Source organism: Cornus florida, unplaced genomic scaffold (genome assembly GCF_030987335.1).
Source record: "Cornus florida cultivar Cherokee Brave unplaced genomic scaffold, ASM3098733v1 CherokeeBrave_3.0.0_Hap2_scaffold_63, whole genome shotgun sequence".
In the NCBI taxonomy this organism is placed as follows: Eukaryota; Viridiplantae; Streptophyta; class Magnoliopsida; order Cornales; family Cornaceae; genus Cornus; species Cornus florida.
Window position 1 is genome coordinate 33,966 of NW_026775894.1, and position 17,997 is coordinate 51,962.

General features: G+C 36.8%; 1 long non-coding RNA gene across 5 annotated transcripts; it reads left to right on the plus strand.

Moving 5' to 3' along the window:
* Window positions 1–4,208: 4,208 nt before the first annotated feature.
* LOC132292289 (uncharacterized) lies at window positions 4,209–15,987 on the plus strand. 5 transcript variants are annotated; one of them, XR_009477046.1, is made up of 4 exons: window positions 4,355–4,563; window positions 4,715–4,810; window positions 13,640–13,740; window positions 15,216–15,987. It is a non-coding gene; the product is annotated as an uncharacterized LOC132292289 (long non-coding RNA). The 5 variants fall into 5 exon arrangements; XR_009477045.1 differs by having other exon boundaries at window positions 4,356–4,563; window positions 13,654–13,740; XR_009477047.1 differs by lacking the exon at window positions 13,640–13,740 and having other exon boundaries at window positions 4,359–4,563.
* The last annotated feature ends 2,010 nt before the right edge of the window (window positions 15,988–17,997 follow it).

Sequence of the window (17,997 nt, forward strand, 5' to 3'; positions counted from 1 at the left end):
TGATCTATGCATTGAATTTTCACTCATGCTTTTATAGAGACGCCAAACATCATTTTCATTTTTATCAAGAATAAAACCACCCATTGATGCATCAACCATACCTTTGTGATTATCCGGCAAACTTTCAAAGAAGTATTGGACTAATTGCCACTTATGCATGTCATGATGTAGACATTTCCTAAGCAATTCATTGAATCTTTCCCATGCCTCATGAAACATTTCTCCATCCCCTTGTGAAAACTCTCGAATTGAGGTCCTCATGGCATTAGTCTTAGAAACCGGATAATACTTTTTCAAGAACTCTTGTTGCATTTTTGCCCAAGAAGTTATTGAAAAAAGCCTAAGATTGTTGGACTAATATTTTGTCTTGTCTGTAAGGGTGAATGGAAAAATTTTAAGTCTTAAAACTTCTTCCGACATGTTCGTGTATCTCACGGTGGAACATACTTCAAGAAACTCATCCAAATGCTTATACGGTTCTTCACTTGGAAGTCCATGATAGTTAGGAAGCATTTGAATGGTTTACGGTTTAATCTCATAGTGATGTGTTCTAAATGGTGGCAATTGAATGCAAGTGGGTGCATTGTATTCATTCGGCACATAGTGATCTCTTAAAGCAAGAGGTGGATTCACAATTGGTGGTGCAACATAAACACCTTGATTACCTCGTACTATGGGAGGTTGTGGAGCAAACATTGGCCTCGACATTCCCAATGGAACTTCGCCGTGTTGTTGTGGTTGGTAAGTGAATGGCCTCGGCATGCCTAATGGAACTTACATGTTGTCATGATGCACATTGGGATGGAGGATACCTTGTTGGTCTATGTGACCAAGGTCCTCCACATGGTCTTCATGATGGTCTTCCATTGATGAAATGAATTGACTAGAACTACCTCTTCCCCTAGGATTACGAATAACGGATTTAAGATTAGAATCAAGTGAGACAAGAGTAGGTTTCAATGATTTATACCCATGCATGCACAACAAAACACAAACAAGCAACAATTAACAAACAATCACTTCACCTTCGCAACAATTCAATCAACAAACTTCCTCCACATACAATAATCCCATACTCCCATGCTTTCAATAATATGCAAAGAAAAATAAAATGCCTCCACGCAGGTTCACGATTTATCTAGAAATTGAAAAACAAGCCTCCACGCGGGCCGATGATTTAACTAGAGATTGAGTTTAGGAAGAGCTCACAAAGGGTCCTTAAGCACTTCAAATTATTTTTCAACCTTAGCTTAGCTTTGCAAATTTTTAGCTTTTTAGTTTTTTCCTTACTTTTGCTTAGCTCCTTTGCTTAGAATACTCCCTTGTTCACCTTTTTAGCTCAATGTACCTAGTCAAACAACAACCAACACAATAAGTAACGAAAATAAAAATAAAAATAAAGTAAAGACACGATCAAAAGAGTACTAATTCCTAATTGTTTCCACAAATACGACATTGCCTTCAATCAATCCCCGGCAATGGCACCAAAATTTTGACGAGGCCGCTTGTATACGCCAAAATAATGTAGTAAATGTGCGGTTCAAGAAAAGCCTTTTGGGTCAAGTTTAAATTTATAAAACCCACTACACCACTACTACTAACGTAGGAAGAGTGAGTAGGGATCATCCCAAGGGATTGGTGTCGTATTGGCTGTGAAATCAAGATTAGGGTTAGTAGGTCGAGTGATCAAAGATTAATTGGTGATTTGATTATACTAAAGTGCAATTTAAACTAAAGCAAACAAGTAAATGCAATATAGAGAAAATAAGAGAGAGAGATCTTGGGGTTTAGAGGTCACCACTAAGCATAACATTTCTACACACTTAATGAATAATTAATGAGGGGAAAACATATGTTGCAATATTGGTGTGTGTGTGTTTGGTTGTTTCAATTAGCATGGATGACCAATTAAGTATATATTGTCTAAGCAACATAGTGAAAAGTAAAATATATCAAACTAAGCCATTAATCCTTCCTTTAAGCTCACAATCCAAACACATCACATGGTTAGAGACATATGCTACTTGCATTCAAAAGCATGGAACATCAAACAACAAGCATGGATTGTCCTCCCATCTATGAAACTAAGGCAACTACACTACAACTACACTATAACTAAGCTAATGACATGAAATAAAACTAGTTAAACTAAGGGAGAGGTATAATCCATCAAGAAATGAGTATGAACCATCAAATAAATCACAAGGGCATTATATTAAGCACTATGTATTGACAATCTCTAGATCTATAGCATCAATACACATAAACATGCATCAACAACACAAAAGCTAGAGATAAGCACATGAACATCTAATCTAGCATACATAGACATATAAATAGAATTAAATGATCAATTGGAAGCATTAAACCACACAAATCATTGAATAAACAAGATCCATGTATATATAAATGTCAAAACATGTATTACAACACAAATCCCCTTAAAAATACATCAAGATATAGAAAGCATGCTTAGGGCTAACTCTAGCCCCAAGAGGATGTTTAGCCACTCATAGATGTGCTCCTCCAACCCTCAAGGGTTATCTCCGTGGTAGAAATTGCTCCTCTTCTTGGTGTAGATGGAAGAACTCCCAAGAATGTGTCTCTAGCCTCCTCCTCTCTTTTCTTGCTCACTAAGAATATGAAAATTTCTATCTAGAGTCGTCTTTTGTAAAAGTGGCTCGTAATCTTTATATAGGTAGGTCAAATGTCACACCCAATGGTCTGGGCTCGTACACCAAGGCTCCCTCAATGATTGGACTATGAGACAACTTTTAATGAGCTGAAAATTAAATTAATTCACACTTAAGGAAGTTCGAGCAATCGAACCATTGTTGTGATTGATCGAACATGACTGAGATCTATCAAACATTGGCTGGATCGATCCTTCTTGGTAGTGCCTTTTTGGATAAAGACAAATCTGATATATTTTTGAGATGTTTTGGGAAAGAGACAAAAGTGGTAGGTGGGGGTGGTATAACTGGATAAGATGGAATCTTTTCGATCTATCTAAAGAAAGTTTGATCAATCGAACATTGCGGGATCTTTGGATAAGGACAAAAGAGCTCGGATCCATCTTTAAGTATTGAGATCGATCAATGTTGGATCGATTGAAGAAATTCCATGATCGATCAAACTTGCTGAATTTTCACCACTTACTTTATTTTGTTTTCACTTTGCTCCTTTCTTTGATTCATCTAAGGATTACTTCAATTTTGCTCTTATTTGGCTGAATTAGCTTATTTTGGGGATAAGTGCCTGAAAACGGAAATAACACGAAATCAATCTAAAGCGAGAGAATAAGATAGATAAAGGTCATAGAATACCTAAGCTTAATGGGTTTAAATGTGTACTTTTCAGCGCTCATCAGCAGACCTAACGCAACTTCAGTGATTTTCAAGGCAGTGAAAAGTGAATAAGAGGATCCAGAAGAAGATTCTATTAGAGGAGACTCAGAAGCATCCAAGAATGGGAATACTGAATCTCAAGGATGCCATTTTGTTTTGGAGTGATATTTATCATTAGTAGTGTTGGAATGCATAGTTGAAGATTGTTGCCATCTAGACTTTGGTTACAAACGAGATGAAATATGTTAATATTTTAAAGATCAATTGGAGGAGATTTTATAACCTACATTCTTTGGGTTTATTTATTGGTTTATCGTGTGTTACGGGATTATTATAAGAAATTAGTATTATTTGCTCTTAATCATTGGGTGGACTATACATTGGAAGTGCACCGAGGCTCTTTGCTTTGTAAATAGTATTTTTTTATAGAAAAACTGATCCTTGCTATTAGAAAAGTTTATGTTACTTCTTTGAAAGTAGATGATCACTTGCGCTTTATGTATTGCATTCAGGTTGTGATAATTCAGAGGGAGATGTGAAAATCAAGTACGAAAAATTGATCTCAAAAGTGGTATTGTTTAATGCACATGATACAATAGATAATGATAGACTTCGTGGTGTTTTGTTTGTTATATGTACTTACTTTTATTTATATTGTGATTATTTATTTTGTTTGGGATGGTGACATAAATATATATCACTACGAGAAATATGGGTTTCAGTGACAATCTTAAAAACTGTCCCTAAAACCTCTTTTTTTTTTTTTTTTTTTTTTCTTATTTTTTTGCAAAGTCTAAATTAACTGTCCCTAAAACCTTCTTTTTTGGCACAATTCTTTTTTGGCACAATCTTTACACCTGTATCTAAAACTTTAAAAACCCCGTCCCCAATTTCACAAAAAATTGTGCGGCAAAACTTGGCGTTTCATTCCTTGTTTGGCGCGAGCAAAATTATAATATATTTAATTATTTTATTTTACAAAAATACATCAAGCTACGTGTTTAATATATCATTACATCCGTATACCTAAAGTCGATCTTCAGCCGACTTCAGTTCTCAACCCGCTTAAGCCCTCACGCCTTTTCCACCCTCGCAGAAGATAGAGGCTAGCTCTTCCACCCTCTTCCACCATCGCAGAAGACAGAGACTCTTCCACCTTCTTCCACAGCAAAGGCCGAATGACCCAATCGTTCCAACAGCCACTCTTAATCATGAGGTTCAACATTTTATTTTTTTTACAATTTTAGGGATTATGCTTCTTTTTTTGATTTTCAGAGAACCCCCATCTTCAATTTGACATTCATATAACCCACTTCAGGTTAATGATCCTCACCATAGGCTTTTTTTTATGCAAATACATGTTGTAGGGTTTCGAAATTGCAAAAGGCTTAACAATCGAAGGGGTAAATTACAAATCTGGTGTCGGCTTGTGGTCTGAGTTTGAATCGCTGTGGGAAATACAGGTTTGAGATATAACGAGTTTGACTTGTTATGTGCTTGTTAAAAAACTCATTATGTGCTTGTTACACTATGAAATCACTTTGACATAATTTGAATTCTGGGTTCTATTTCTATTTTGTTTGTTGTATTGTGTTCAATTTAGGAAAAAAGTCACATTTACAGAAGCGATTCTTTGTTGCTTATGGCTAATGGTAGTAAATGTATGAATTCAAGTTTGCAAACATGACATTTTAACATTTCATTTTTTTTCTAATGTGAATCTCTCTACACTTGGTCGGAAGTTGTGATTGATACTGAATATTGTCAGTGGATGTATAATGCTCCATGTGCAATGTTTTCTTAAAGCCTTTTATTTGTTTAATTTTCTTTTTCTTTAGTTGGAGGATGCGCTGGCCTTACTAGGTTATTAACTTTCTTGTATAATTTGGTATATGCTTGCTTGTTTGCTTGATTGGTTTTCTAACTTGGATTGTTCGGGGTAGTAAAATAAATTCGGGTTTAAATTCATGGTAAATAGTTACACCCTCATATAATTTTTTGGGTCAGTCCCTAGTGTTCCACAGGTTTGTAAGGTGGTGAAAATTTTGAAACTGATATTGGATGTGGTAAATGTACAAGGTGGGGCTTGGGATTGTTCTGGGAACGTTTTTGAATGAGGTGATGAATTGAAAGCCATGGCAGCCTGCGTTTCTTCCTAAGCCATTTTCTAAGACTCGGGCTTAAATACTATGTATAGAGGTCTTTCATTGATCATATGGATATAGTAGCTCTATCTCCTGATTTTCAAATGTATATATAATTTTAATATAGCATACCAACTAAAAGCATAAATATTAAATTCTTTTCCATGATAAATCAGGTTACAAATGATGTAAAAACCACAATTTCCATCTGATTGGAATTTAAGAAACACAACAATCTCTTTTGATTTTAGCAACGACTAAATATCCTGCTGCTTAAAGAACAATGCAATCCAATTAAACCAGTTGATAAGAGTTTGTATGTCTTTTGGGTAGTGAAGCCCAATGTTCATTGTTTAGTGTATGTAATAAGTAAGCTTTTTGAGACATGAAATGCACTGATTCAGTTAAATTTGTAATCTTATATATCAAATTAAACTCTGAGTTATGTATTTATAAATATGTTTGTTCTTCTTTTGACATTGATGAATTAATTAGTTGGTGTACACATGTAAAATTGACTCCTCAAATGCAATGAGATTGCATTAATCTTTCACACTATCTACCTCCTCCTATTAACACCATGGAATGTAAAGTGAAATGGATTTGTGTGCTAGATATTTATATAGTGTTCTTGTTTTTCATTTTACTAGTACTTTTTTTTGAAAAAAAAAAAAAAAAATTCATAGTTGATACTCACACACACATGCCTCCATGGTGGCTTGAACCCTTGACCTCCCTTTGGGATGTAAGGGCCTGATACCGCTAGGCCACTGACCCGTTGGTATTTTTTACTAGTACTTTGCTTTGCTTTGAATCTTAGCTTTAGGATCGAAGAGTAACTTCAATAATAAATATTTAAAGAACCAGTAACTAATTGTAAAGATAGCAATAGAATATGAAGCTGAGAAATTTGAGATATGTGTAAATGTGATATTTTGTAGGATAATGCTGAGGATATTTTGTAGAATAATTCTAGAGATTTATTTTTTATTTTAACGTATGTTTATTACTTATTTATATATATATTAGATTAACATATGAAATCTGAATAGCATCCCAGACTTCAAAATCAGTTTTCAACTGTTGTGTTGGTTTACTGTTCTTGACCGGAAATGTCGACACCCATATATAAGCTCAACCTTCAACTTTCTGCTGCTCTTGGCCACTCAAAATGAATGCCAAGCAGGCATGGATATCTGTAACACTTACTTTAAATCCTCTCTTCTTTGTCTTGCCTTTTTTTTTGCTGGTGTTGGAAGTTTGATTTTGTAGTGGTAGATGAAACTTTTGCAGATATATAGGCCTTTTTCTAAATCTAGTGATAGGATTGTCAGCATCTTTGAAATGTTAATTTCAGTAGTAGAGATAAATTCGAATTGATAAATCATTAATGTGTTCACTGACTATTAATGAGTTTAGAATAATAAAGTGTGTCTAATTATTGTTGTTGATCTAAATATAGTTGCTGATCCCACCAAGCTTTAGGCCAACCTGTGCCCGTTGACAGTCCCAGCTTAAGACAAGAACTTTTCAATTCCATGAGTGCAGAATGAGCTGAAATGATGGCAGCTTTCAGATTACTAAATAGTGCATGGAAAGATAATGTTATAATATATATATATATATATATATATTCTGTAAATTTCAAGCACAAGGAACCAAATTGTTCAGGACCTGTATTTTTTTTCTTTTTCTTTTTCAGATCTTCCATTTTTTGGGTGAAGCAGTTGTTTTCTAGTGGGTAAAAATCATAAACAATATGTATATATATATATATATATATATTGTGTTGTTTGTAGTGAATGATTCTGCAACTAGATTTGGTTTCAACTTTCTTGAGAAGTCTACACTGTAATACTTGTTGTTTTTCTGGTTCTATTGTTTCATAGACAATTGCTAGAATATAAACTGTTTTGGACAAATATATAACACTTACAAGAACTGGGTGAAATATTTTTGGCCTTTGAAGTCTATTAAGGGATTTTTGGCTGCACAAAATAGATTTTAGTTTGGAATTATAATTATGTGAAATTTGAATTTAATGGGTCCAACTTACTTCATCATCATATTTTTTCTTTCTTACTTTATTTATTTATTTTTTTATTTATTTTTTCTTGACAACTTGTACTCTTTTCTATATAAGATAGTTGGACTAATGATTGTTTTAGTTTTATAGTAGAATTTTCCTTTTAGTCTATTTGGTAATTTTCTCTTTGACTCCAATTTGAATTTAATAGATTTTAGTTTGAAATTATAATTATGCGAAATTCAAATTTAATTAGCTAGCATTCATATATTATATGTACTATTATGTGTGAAGTGTGAACCCCTTTACTTTTCCATCTTTCATTAATGAAGGTGACATTATATAATAAGTTGCTGATCATTTTTTTTTTAAAAGAAGAAATGTATTTCTCTTGTAATTATTATGTTAGAATTTCCGTATGGTTGAAGGTTGTCGGTGCTTGTGAATCTCAATTGTTAACAATTATTAGGGAAAGATTATATATATTTTTTGTAGGGTTCAATTATATACAAGAAGGCTCTCATGCGGTCCAAAATAATGGACTTTTCAACAGACCAAAAGTCAATTAGGAAAATTACACTTTATTACTTTATCAGACCTAACCATAACTAATTTACCATAATTATATTTGTGACATAAAATTTGAGGGAAAATGTTATGCGTGAAAAAGTAAATGGGAATGAAATTGAGCAAATTGCCAAAATTTGGAGATTTTTCTTATTTCAGTTTCAGTATTGAGCTATCGAGTTCCAAAAAATCCAAATTTAGAGACCTTTTATTGTTTCCATGGCACAATTAAGCAATATATGCTTTCTGTTTGAGACTCCATTATTAGAGGTTGTGCTTATTCACAAACCCTAAAAAATTGGTATCTTTTGAACCAAAAAAAAAAAAAAAAAAAACTAATTCATGAAGTGTGGAATAATGGGTCGATGAAAAAAATAATAAATAAAATATAAATAAGAGACCAACAGTCAAGCCATCAAGGTAAAAAAAAAAAATAAAGAGAGCAAAAAAATAAATAAATCAAAGTGCAAAAAGAAGATAGAGAAAGAGATAATGATCTGGATCCGATTTTAGAGAATGAATATGGTAGTTGTGTTGTGGCTGTAGTAGTGAAGATGGTGGCTGTGATGTTGTGGTTATGGCGGTAGTGGTTGAGATTGCAAGGATGATGGAAGAGATTAAGGAGAGAGAGATTGAATAAATGTATTGGCTAATTATAGTAAATTAACTATGGTCAGGTTTGATAAAGTAATAAAGTGTAATTTTTCTAATTGACTTTTGGTGCGTTGAAAAGTCCGTTCTTTTAGACCGCGTGAGAGCCTACCTGCAATTATATATATTTAGTTTTTTGTTTATATTTGATATACATTTTTCTTCTTCTTTTTATGTGTGTGTGTGTGTGTGTGTTTGGGCAGTTACATGGATAAGTCTTGGATTCATTATCACGCTAGGGGTAGTGTAAAGTATTTTGACGGCATACACGACTTCATTGATGTGGCTAGCCGTCATGCAGAAGTAGACGGTAGGTCCCAATGTCCATGTCGTCATTGCAAAAATACAACTTATCGTCAAATTGAAGAAGTTAAGCAGCATCTCTTGAGTAATGGGATGGACAAGGGGTATACCAATTGGATATATCATGGGGAGGCCTGTCAAAGCAACAATAATGTTAATATTGATGCTAATGTCAGTAGGGAAAATGTCCACGATGAAGATGGAAATGTAGATAATGTGTTTGAATTGTTGGATAACATACAAATAGGAAACTTCACCAATATACAACAACAAGAAGATTCGCCTAAAGTTGATGTTGGAGGAGGAAGCTTTGATAGATTGTAAAATGATGCACAATGTGAATTGTGGCTAGGTTGTAAAAAATACTCTAAGTTGTCAGCAATATTAAAGTTATTCCATGTGAAGGTTACAAGCCGAATGAGCAATAAAGCATTTGACATGATGCTTGATGCATTTAAGGATATGCTTCCCAACAACAATGTGTTACCAAAGTCTCATTACGAGACTAAAAGCTTGTTGCGAGACTTGGGACTTGGATATGATTGTATACATGCATGTAAACATGATTGTGTTCTATTTTGGAAGGAGAATGCAGGTAAAGAAAATTATCCAAAGTGTGGTGTATCGAGGTATAAACCTCATGAAGGTAAGGGTAAGAAAATCCCTTAAAATGCTCTCCAGCACTTCCCTTTGAAATCAAGACTTCAACAATTATTTATGTCAAAAGACACGGCCTTCGACATGTGGTGGCATAAAGAGAAACGTGTGAATGAGACAAATGAGTTAAGACATCCAGCTAATTCAAAAGCTTGGGAGGATTTTGATAGATTCCCTAAGGTTTCGTCTAAGAGTTCTTTCAAGTGAATTTATGTCAATTGGCGAGTCGATTGTGGGTAGGGAAAGTGATCTACGGCCAAACATCAACAACACATAATATAATCAACACAATATTTCATCACCATCAACTCCACATACGATGTTCCCTTTCTCCTTAATTATCAAGACAGAAAGTAAATGGCCACGACAAGGACCGATGCTTGCAATTGAAAATAAACAGAAAAATAGCCTCGACAAGGGCTTCTTAACTTAATATTGCTAAATTCTAATCACATGCACGATACTAACAAATTCAAAACTAGAGAGTCGAAGAACTTACCTGGGGGCCTCTAGACTTACAAATTTGCTAGCATTCCCTCGGCGAGCATCAAGTCCCTAGAATCTCACAAACAACTTACAACACAACGATAGTCAAAATCACACAAGAAATATTCACAAATCACAATATTAACAATCAAACCAAAGTTAACCCTAGAACCTCGGTTGCTAAACCATTTGCAGTCCCCGGCAACTATGCCAAAAATTGATAGGTATGACACAATTATAAATCAACCTTTGCAATAGCACAAATCATTGTAAAATAGGGTTATTGGTCAGGTAAGTCGAACCACAGGGACTGCTAGTTTATGGCAACCTAGGTGTCTATAATCATTTTTAGAATGATGAAGGGCTGTAGAGATTTGTTGGTTTGTCACTATAATTATAAATTGAAAAATGCAATAAACAATAATTTGTAAGTAGTTTAGAAGAAGGAGATCTGGGTAGAGAGGGCTAGGGAAGTGAATTCACCACCTATAATATAAACATGCTAGAATATGATTTAATTGGGAAAAACAACATAAATAGATGGCCATGACAAGTAGTTACTCATGGTTACTACATTATCTTCAAGAAGTTCATAAAATCAATGGGCAAGAATATTCTATCAAAGATGTACATGCTTAGCTACCTAAACTAAAGTGTAGTTTCATACATGCTCACTAAGCTAGAGATCATCAAGCCTTTAATCACTTGGTAAGGGCACATAGAGCTGAAAATTAAAAATAAACCATCAAAGGGAGAACTTAAGCTATGGCCTATCAAATTTCTCAACAGCATGCCATTAAAACCATTCCATAATCTCGTCTTCATGGTCACCATGAAAATGTAAACCATATAACCATGAGACCCTACATTCTAAGACAAGAAATAAATTCAACAATGTTATTTATATCAATATCAGTTCATTACATCAAGTGTAGTTCTAGACTATAGAACAACCACAAAAATACATTGTTTTCCCAAAAATAGAATCAAAATTCGAACATGCTTACAATAAGGGGCTTCATCACCTCCCAAGATAGGGAGTTAGTTGCTCATAGATGCAAGGATTGAAGGAGAAGAAGAAGTTCCACCCTTCATTTTTGCACCTTAAACAAGCTAGAACTCAAGAAGCCTTAAAATACTACTCTCTCTCTCTCTATCTTGGTCCTAAAATGTGAGATATGGCAAAATACAAGCCTCACCCCTTTTTATCCACCCAAAATCTACCCTCTCTCCCTTCCATCACGAGCTCTCTCCTCTAGAGCAATTAGAGCCACAGAAAATTACTTAGGAGACAAGATACAGCTTGAATTAAGGAGCAAGTGACCTGCTGTCTATAGATCGGCGGGCGCCCGCGGGGGCTTACATTTCCTAAGATGGCTACTGGTATGTTTGGCGGGCGCCCGTAGGAGCTCGGCGGGGGCCCACGGGAGCTCAACGGGGCCTCGTGAAACTAGGCAAAAAGATGGGTATTTGGTGGGCGCCCGCGAGGCCTTGTGACTGCAACATATCAAAGCTTCGCGCGAACCCCTCCACGCTGATCCATCGACGCGATTACCATTATGAGCATTATGGCACAAACTCCACACATACGACAACTTACGAGGTTTGGTCCAGACAATGGCTCCCCGGCAACGGTGCATCTACTTCAAGAAAAGATTGTCAAAACCGCTTCTTTAATCATATTCGGGGAAACCGACCTAAAACAAGACAGAGATACACAAATAAAGTAAAACTGTACATTAAGCTCCACTAATGGACTTAAGTAATGCAAGTAAGGGCGCTTGAATATGCAATATTTGGCGCTTATCACTTTCACTCTCATTCCATCCTTCATCCATCTCCTTCCATCTCCATCCTTCATCCATCTTCCTTATCCTCATCATCTTCTATTGCCAAGCAGAAGGGAGCTTTTGGGTCTTCAACTTGGGGTAAGTTTTCTTTTCCCTTTCTTTTAATTTGTGGTTCAATGGAGGCCAGAATTGTATATTGGGAAGATTGGTGACTATTTGGAGGTTGTAGATTGTCATTTGCCTGTCCAAAATTTGGGGTCTTCACATCTCTAATACCCTTTTGTCGCTCTTCCCAATTTTTGTGCACGCCAGGTGTTTGTAAAAATTCCTAAACCAACTTTTTCACTCAAATGGCACCCAAAACATCTTCAAAGTGCGCTTGCTCCTCTGAGAGCCCTTCTGAGAAGGCTCCCACGCGAAATTGGGCAAATTGGCCAATCGAAACCGAAGCCAAATTTGACATCCAAAATGGTTTCGACAAGAATCCGGACACGGCATGGGCAGTCTGCGAATTGATGGAGCGTAGCCTCGAATCTCTTTTCAAGCCACGCACTAGTGCTTACTATCCATGTGTGGTCCGCCTGCTTTATGCAAACATGTTCCATTCATGTGCAGAGCCGGATATCATTAAGACGACCATTGATGGCGAGGCTTTTGAATTTAACCTTAATAATCTTGCTGCGACTTTGGCTTACCCACTGGCATCGCTAATGGATGATGTAGGCTTGCCTCTATATGGAGAAGCTCTAACTGGCCTAACATTGTCTAATATGGTGAGCAAAATCTACCACAACCAATATACCGCCAATCGAACCACCCGCACCAATAAATCATTCTTATCATGCCGATTGTGGTTTGTGGACTCAGTCCTGGCCAAAAACGTCCTTTATGTGCCGGAACATTCCGAGCGTAAGGGGATCTTTTTGCAAGCCCTCTATGCTGTTGAGAATGAGCTTTAGTTTTGTATCCCGCAGCTTGTCTGGGACCAAATCCTCCAGATCTATAATGCCACCACTTGGGCATTTTCATACCCATATCTTGGTGAGGTCGAGCAATGCCACCACTTAGGCATTTCCATTCCCATATCTTGTCACACGGCTGCTCAAAAACTCAGGGTTCCAAGCACCCCGTCATGAGGAAAAAAATAAGGACTATGCAGCTTAAGACGTCTCGCCAAGCCCGCATTAGGGATGAGTTGGATTGGGGTGCTCCGACTCCCCCTGTTGTTGATGCCCCTACTGCTCCGGCTACTCCTGTTTCACCACCACCGGATGTTATGACCCGAGCTGATTATTTTAATCTCAATGCTTGCCTTAATGCATTTCACATGGACCTTAAGAACATTGAGAGCACTGTTAAGGCGACTTAGGAGAGTCAGCAGGTTTTGCAAGCCATGCTCTAGACATTGATTGACCGTGCACCTGACGCACCTGGTGGATCATCTTCTACTCCGATGATGGAGTGGTTTATGTTTTTAGTTTCTATTTTTCTTTCTCGTAGTACTTTTTAGATTTATTTTGGTGTCGCGTTTGGCATTTCCTTTCCAGTTCCTATTTTGAACTTTTAACTGAACTCTTTTGCTGCTTTGCATGGATTTTGGTTTTTAGATAAATAAATTGCAGTTATTTTTATTCATTTTTAGATTCATATGATATTAGCTGTGTATAGATGTCTTTTGACAGGTTTTTGAAATCAAGTTTTGGGGCATGCTCCTGGAATTCACGAGGTGGCTTATTTTTGCACCGCCACTGAATTTCCTCCTTCACTTGGTATTATTGTTCTGTGTACCCTCTTTTCTATTCCATTTTCATTCTTTGTCTTCTCACATTGAGGACAATGTGACATTTAAGTTTGGTATTATTACATTTTTGATATTACATTTTTGCTCACATGACCTTAACTTGACTCATGTAAATTAATAAAATCATTTTGTTGGAAGCAATGACAGTGTAATCATGGAACTCGTTGGAAATTAAACATGTGTTTAATACTTTGTGTATAGAAGCCAAGATAGTTTTGAAAATAAAAGAAAAATCTAAAATGACCATGTTAATTCACGTTGGTTTGTATAAATGCTTCAATTAGATTTTCATCAGATTTCTTACTCTTCTATGCTTCACATTGCACAGATGCACATCGGAAATCTAATTGTGAGGTATGCAACCTAATTGTGAGGTATACAACCTAATTGACCTTGACCTTGACTCAGTTGATTTAAATTGATGACCCTGATGAATAGAGACCTTTGGCATGAAAATAAAAAATGAAAAAAAAAAAAAAAGCTATTTTGAAATGAAATAAATATTGATAATAGCCAGTTTAAGTTCATAGCCTTACCAACTTGAGTCATTAAGCCCTAGGAGTGTCTTTACACTTGGCACCCTAAAGCCATCTGGTTTGGGAGTTGTTGGCCTGACGCTTGCTACATGGGTTGGTTAGAATGCTTAAGGGACTTAGGCACTGCACAGTCATTCACAAAATAAAAATAAATAAATATGGTTCGTTGGAGTTCGTAGCCTTGCCAACTCGAGTTATTAAGCCTTTGGAGTGTCCTTACACTTGGCACCCTAAAGCCATCTGATTTGGGAGTTGCTAGCCTAACACTTGTTGTATGGGTTGGTTAGAAAGCTTAAAGGACTTCAGCATTGCACGACAATACAAAAAATAAATAATAATAAAAAAATAAATAAAAAATAAAAAATATTGTAGTTGAATAAATTCATGTCTTAGTGACCTTATTTAAAAGGGAAATTCAATGATTTGAAACTTGTGTTTTGAAATTGGAAAAAGAGGGTAAAAGCCACATCTTGGGAATCCGGTTCATTTTCATTGAAGTAGAGTTGATTTCTATTAAAGAGATGACAATTGAAGTATTTATATGGACTATAATGTTGATGCATAAGATTTGAAATATGTTTAGCCATTTTATATATCAAGGCTTCATATATGCAAAGTAGTTTTCTTAATGATCTCATTTTCAACTTTCTGTCTGTTCCAAGTTACATTTGAGCTTTGTAGGTATTTTCTTGCTCCATAATTGATGCATGTTGATAGCTTTTCAAATGTTGTCATTTTGTCTAGAGTTTTATTTTTTATTTTGCTATGGGACTAGCAAAATGTAAGTTTGGGGGTGTGACAAGCACTAAATATTGCATATTCAAGCGCCCTTATTTGCATTAGCTAAGTCCATCAGTTGTTTATAATGTATATTTAGCTTTATTTGTATATTTCTGTCTACTTTCAGGTTGGTTCCCCCGAAAATGGTTAAAAGTGAGGTTTTGAGAAACTTTTAAAGAATCAAAGCACACCGTTGCTGGGAACCGTCATTTTGGCCAAGCCATGTGATTCATCGAGCTTGTGAGTTTCGCTACATAGCACTTAGGATGAAGACCGTGTCAACGGACCGATCCAAAGTGGTTCAAAGGAGGGGTGAAAGCATTAAAGCCAGGCTCCCGCGGTCGCCCACATCAGATCCGCGAGCGCCCGCCAAACCATCCAGTGAGCTCATCAACCCCGTGGGCGCCTGCCAATTCATCCAGTGGCCATCTTTGAGGTTCCAAGCACCCGCGGAAGCCCGCCAGACAGCAAACAAGCCAACATGGCTCCTTCTTTCCCTACCAAATGTTATCCCCTTTGTTAGGGGATTTCTTGGATTTTGTCTAGGAACTTTAGAGCCATATATTGAGAGTTGATAGAAGGCTAAGGTGGATATAATAGAGGATGGTTGCATGGTATAAGGATATATACATTTTTGTGAAGTTGAGAGAGAGAAATATTGAGTTCTTGAGGGTTTGTGTATTTTGGGTCCTCTAGGTGCGAAAATGAAACGCTTCTTCACTTTTTCTCCCTCCTCTATTGTTCCTATGGGTAATTAACTCCCTATCTAGGGAGGTGATGAAGCTCTCTCTTGTAAGCATGCTTTAATTTCATTTAATTTGGGAAATGATTCATGTATATGGTAGTTCCATGATTTAGAGCACTTTATATTTTGTAATGGATCTTAATTTATATAAATGATTATGTTGAATCTATTATTTTGTCTTAGATTATATGTTCACATGATTGTATGGCTTGCATTTTCATAGTGAGAATGGAAATGAGATTATGGAATAGTTCTTATTGGCATGTTGTATGAGAAGCCTGTTAGTCCATTGCTTAGGCCTTCCTCTGATGGATTTTATCTTGATTCTTAGCTCCATATGCTATCACCATAGTGATTAAGGGGTTTGATGGTCCCTAGCTTAGTGAACATGTCATAGCTACACCCTAATCTAGGTAGTTCTAGCATGTGGCACTTTGAGGGATTATACTTAAGTCTTGATCCTATGAATTTCTTGAGGATAATGTAGCAATCTAGTATTGCTACATATCATTGCCATGTAGTGAAATTGTTTCCCAAGTTAATAGCAATTTAGTATGTTTATAGGATTGGTAGTGGATTCACTTCCCTAGTCCTCTCCACATTATTTTCATCTCTTTAATTTCTTTCAATTTATTATTTTATGCACATTTCAATTCCTAGCTTTAAGTGACAAATCAAACACAACTTTATACTTCTTTCATCAAACTAAAAGTAAATTTTAAAAAACTTGGTTACCATAAGCTAGCAATCCCAGTGGTTTGACTTACCCGACCAATAGCCCTATTTTACAATGATTTGTGCTATTGCAAAGGGTTGATTATTATTGTGATAGTCGTTGACCGATCAATAGGCTCGACTGCTGTCGGGATTCCTGTGGCATCCAGCACAGGTTACCTATCTTCGATTGGTGCATGCGTTTTACCGCACTTTGCTGCTACATCCGGGCGATGATGCCCATGATGGTGAGGATTTCTTCACAGCCACTATCGAGGGAGTAGAGCTGATAGTGGACTATACAACTATAGCGAAAGCTTTGGGCTACCACCATAGATGCCCTGCTGCTCTCCAGGGCCAGTTTCCACCGATTCCCCTTGGCCTTTCTAGGGAGTCTATGGTCAGAGCTCTTGGCTAGGGGAGACACTCTACTACTCTGGAGATGATCCAAAAGTTATAGTTTCTGAGACATTTCTGGTTCTTAGATACGGTCCTTGTGGTCAATGTTTACCCTATCAGACATAAGATAGGGTGATGCACAGAGATGGTGGATGCACATTGTGCATTCCACGCCGACTACTGGGTGTCTATACCCCAATTGGTGTTTATGCAGCTGCGCTAGCTTTGTAATGATATGAGAGAGGCCCGACGCCTTCCTACCCATAACTTGGAGTTCCCTAGGCTGGTCACTCGCCTGATGGAGATCTCGGGAGTTCCCATACTCCCAAATGAGGCTACAGTTACAGTTTTTACCCAGTACCATTTCACTCAGTAGAATAACGTCTAGGGGCATAGGCCTAAGACCAGATGTCCGGAGTAGGGGGTTGACGATGAGATTCAAGAGGATCGACGACGATTGGATGCCGAGGCACGGGGTGTGCCACATATGCTGCATGTGCCACCTTATCCACCTCCACCTACTATTCTTTCAACCGACCGTGCCGATGCAGTGATGGTGGGGTAAGATGAGGACCATGATGATAAGGCTACAGAGGATGAGATAGATCTCTCCGATAGCCAGGCCCCACCAAGGAGGAGGCCCGTTCCTGCAGCCCAGCCTAAGAGTTCTTCTCAGGCTGAGATTAAAGTTTTACAGGCACATGTGACAGAGCTGTAGGATGGACAAGCAGTGCTGCAGTAGATGCTATCTGCGCAGCAGAGCATTTTAGAGGAGTTATTACGCCGCACTCCTTCCACTCCATCTACATCTACTGATACTCCTTCACCACAGATAGATTAGCTATCTAGAGCTTTTCTATATTTTCTTTTGTTAGATAGTCACTTCTGTTGACCAGGGCAGTCTTTTGGATGTATTTATTTCTTTATGCTGTATATCTGCCCTAAGTCTGTTATTTTGAAAGCATTGTACTGATCTTTATCATTTATATTGATACTTTTTGCCTATACTACCATCGTGTTAATATTTGCGCTACATGTGATATTTCTTTGT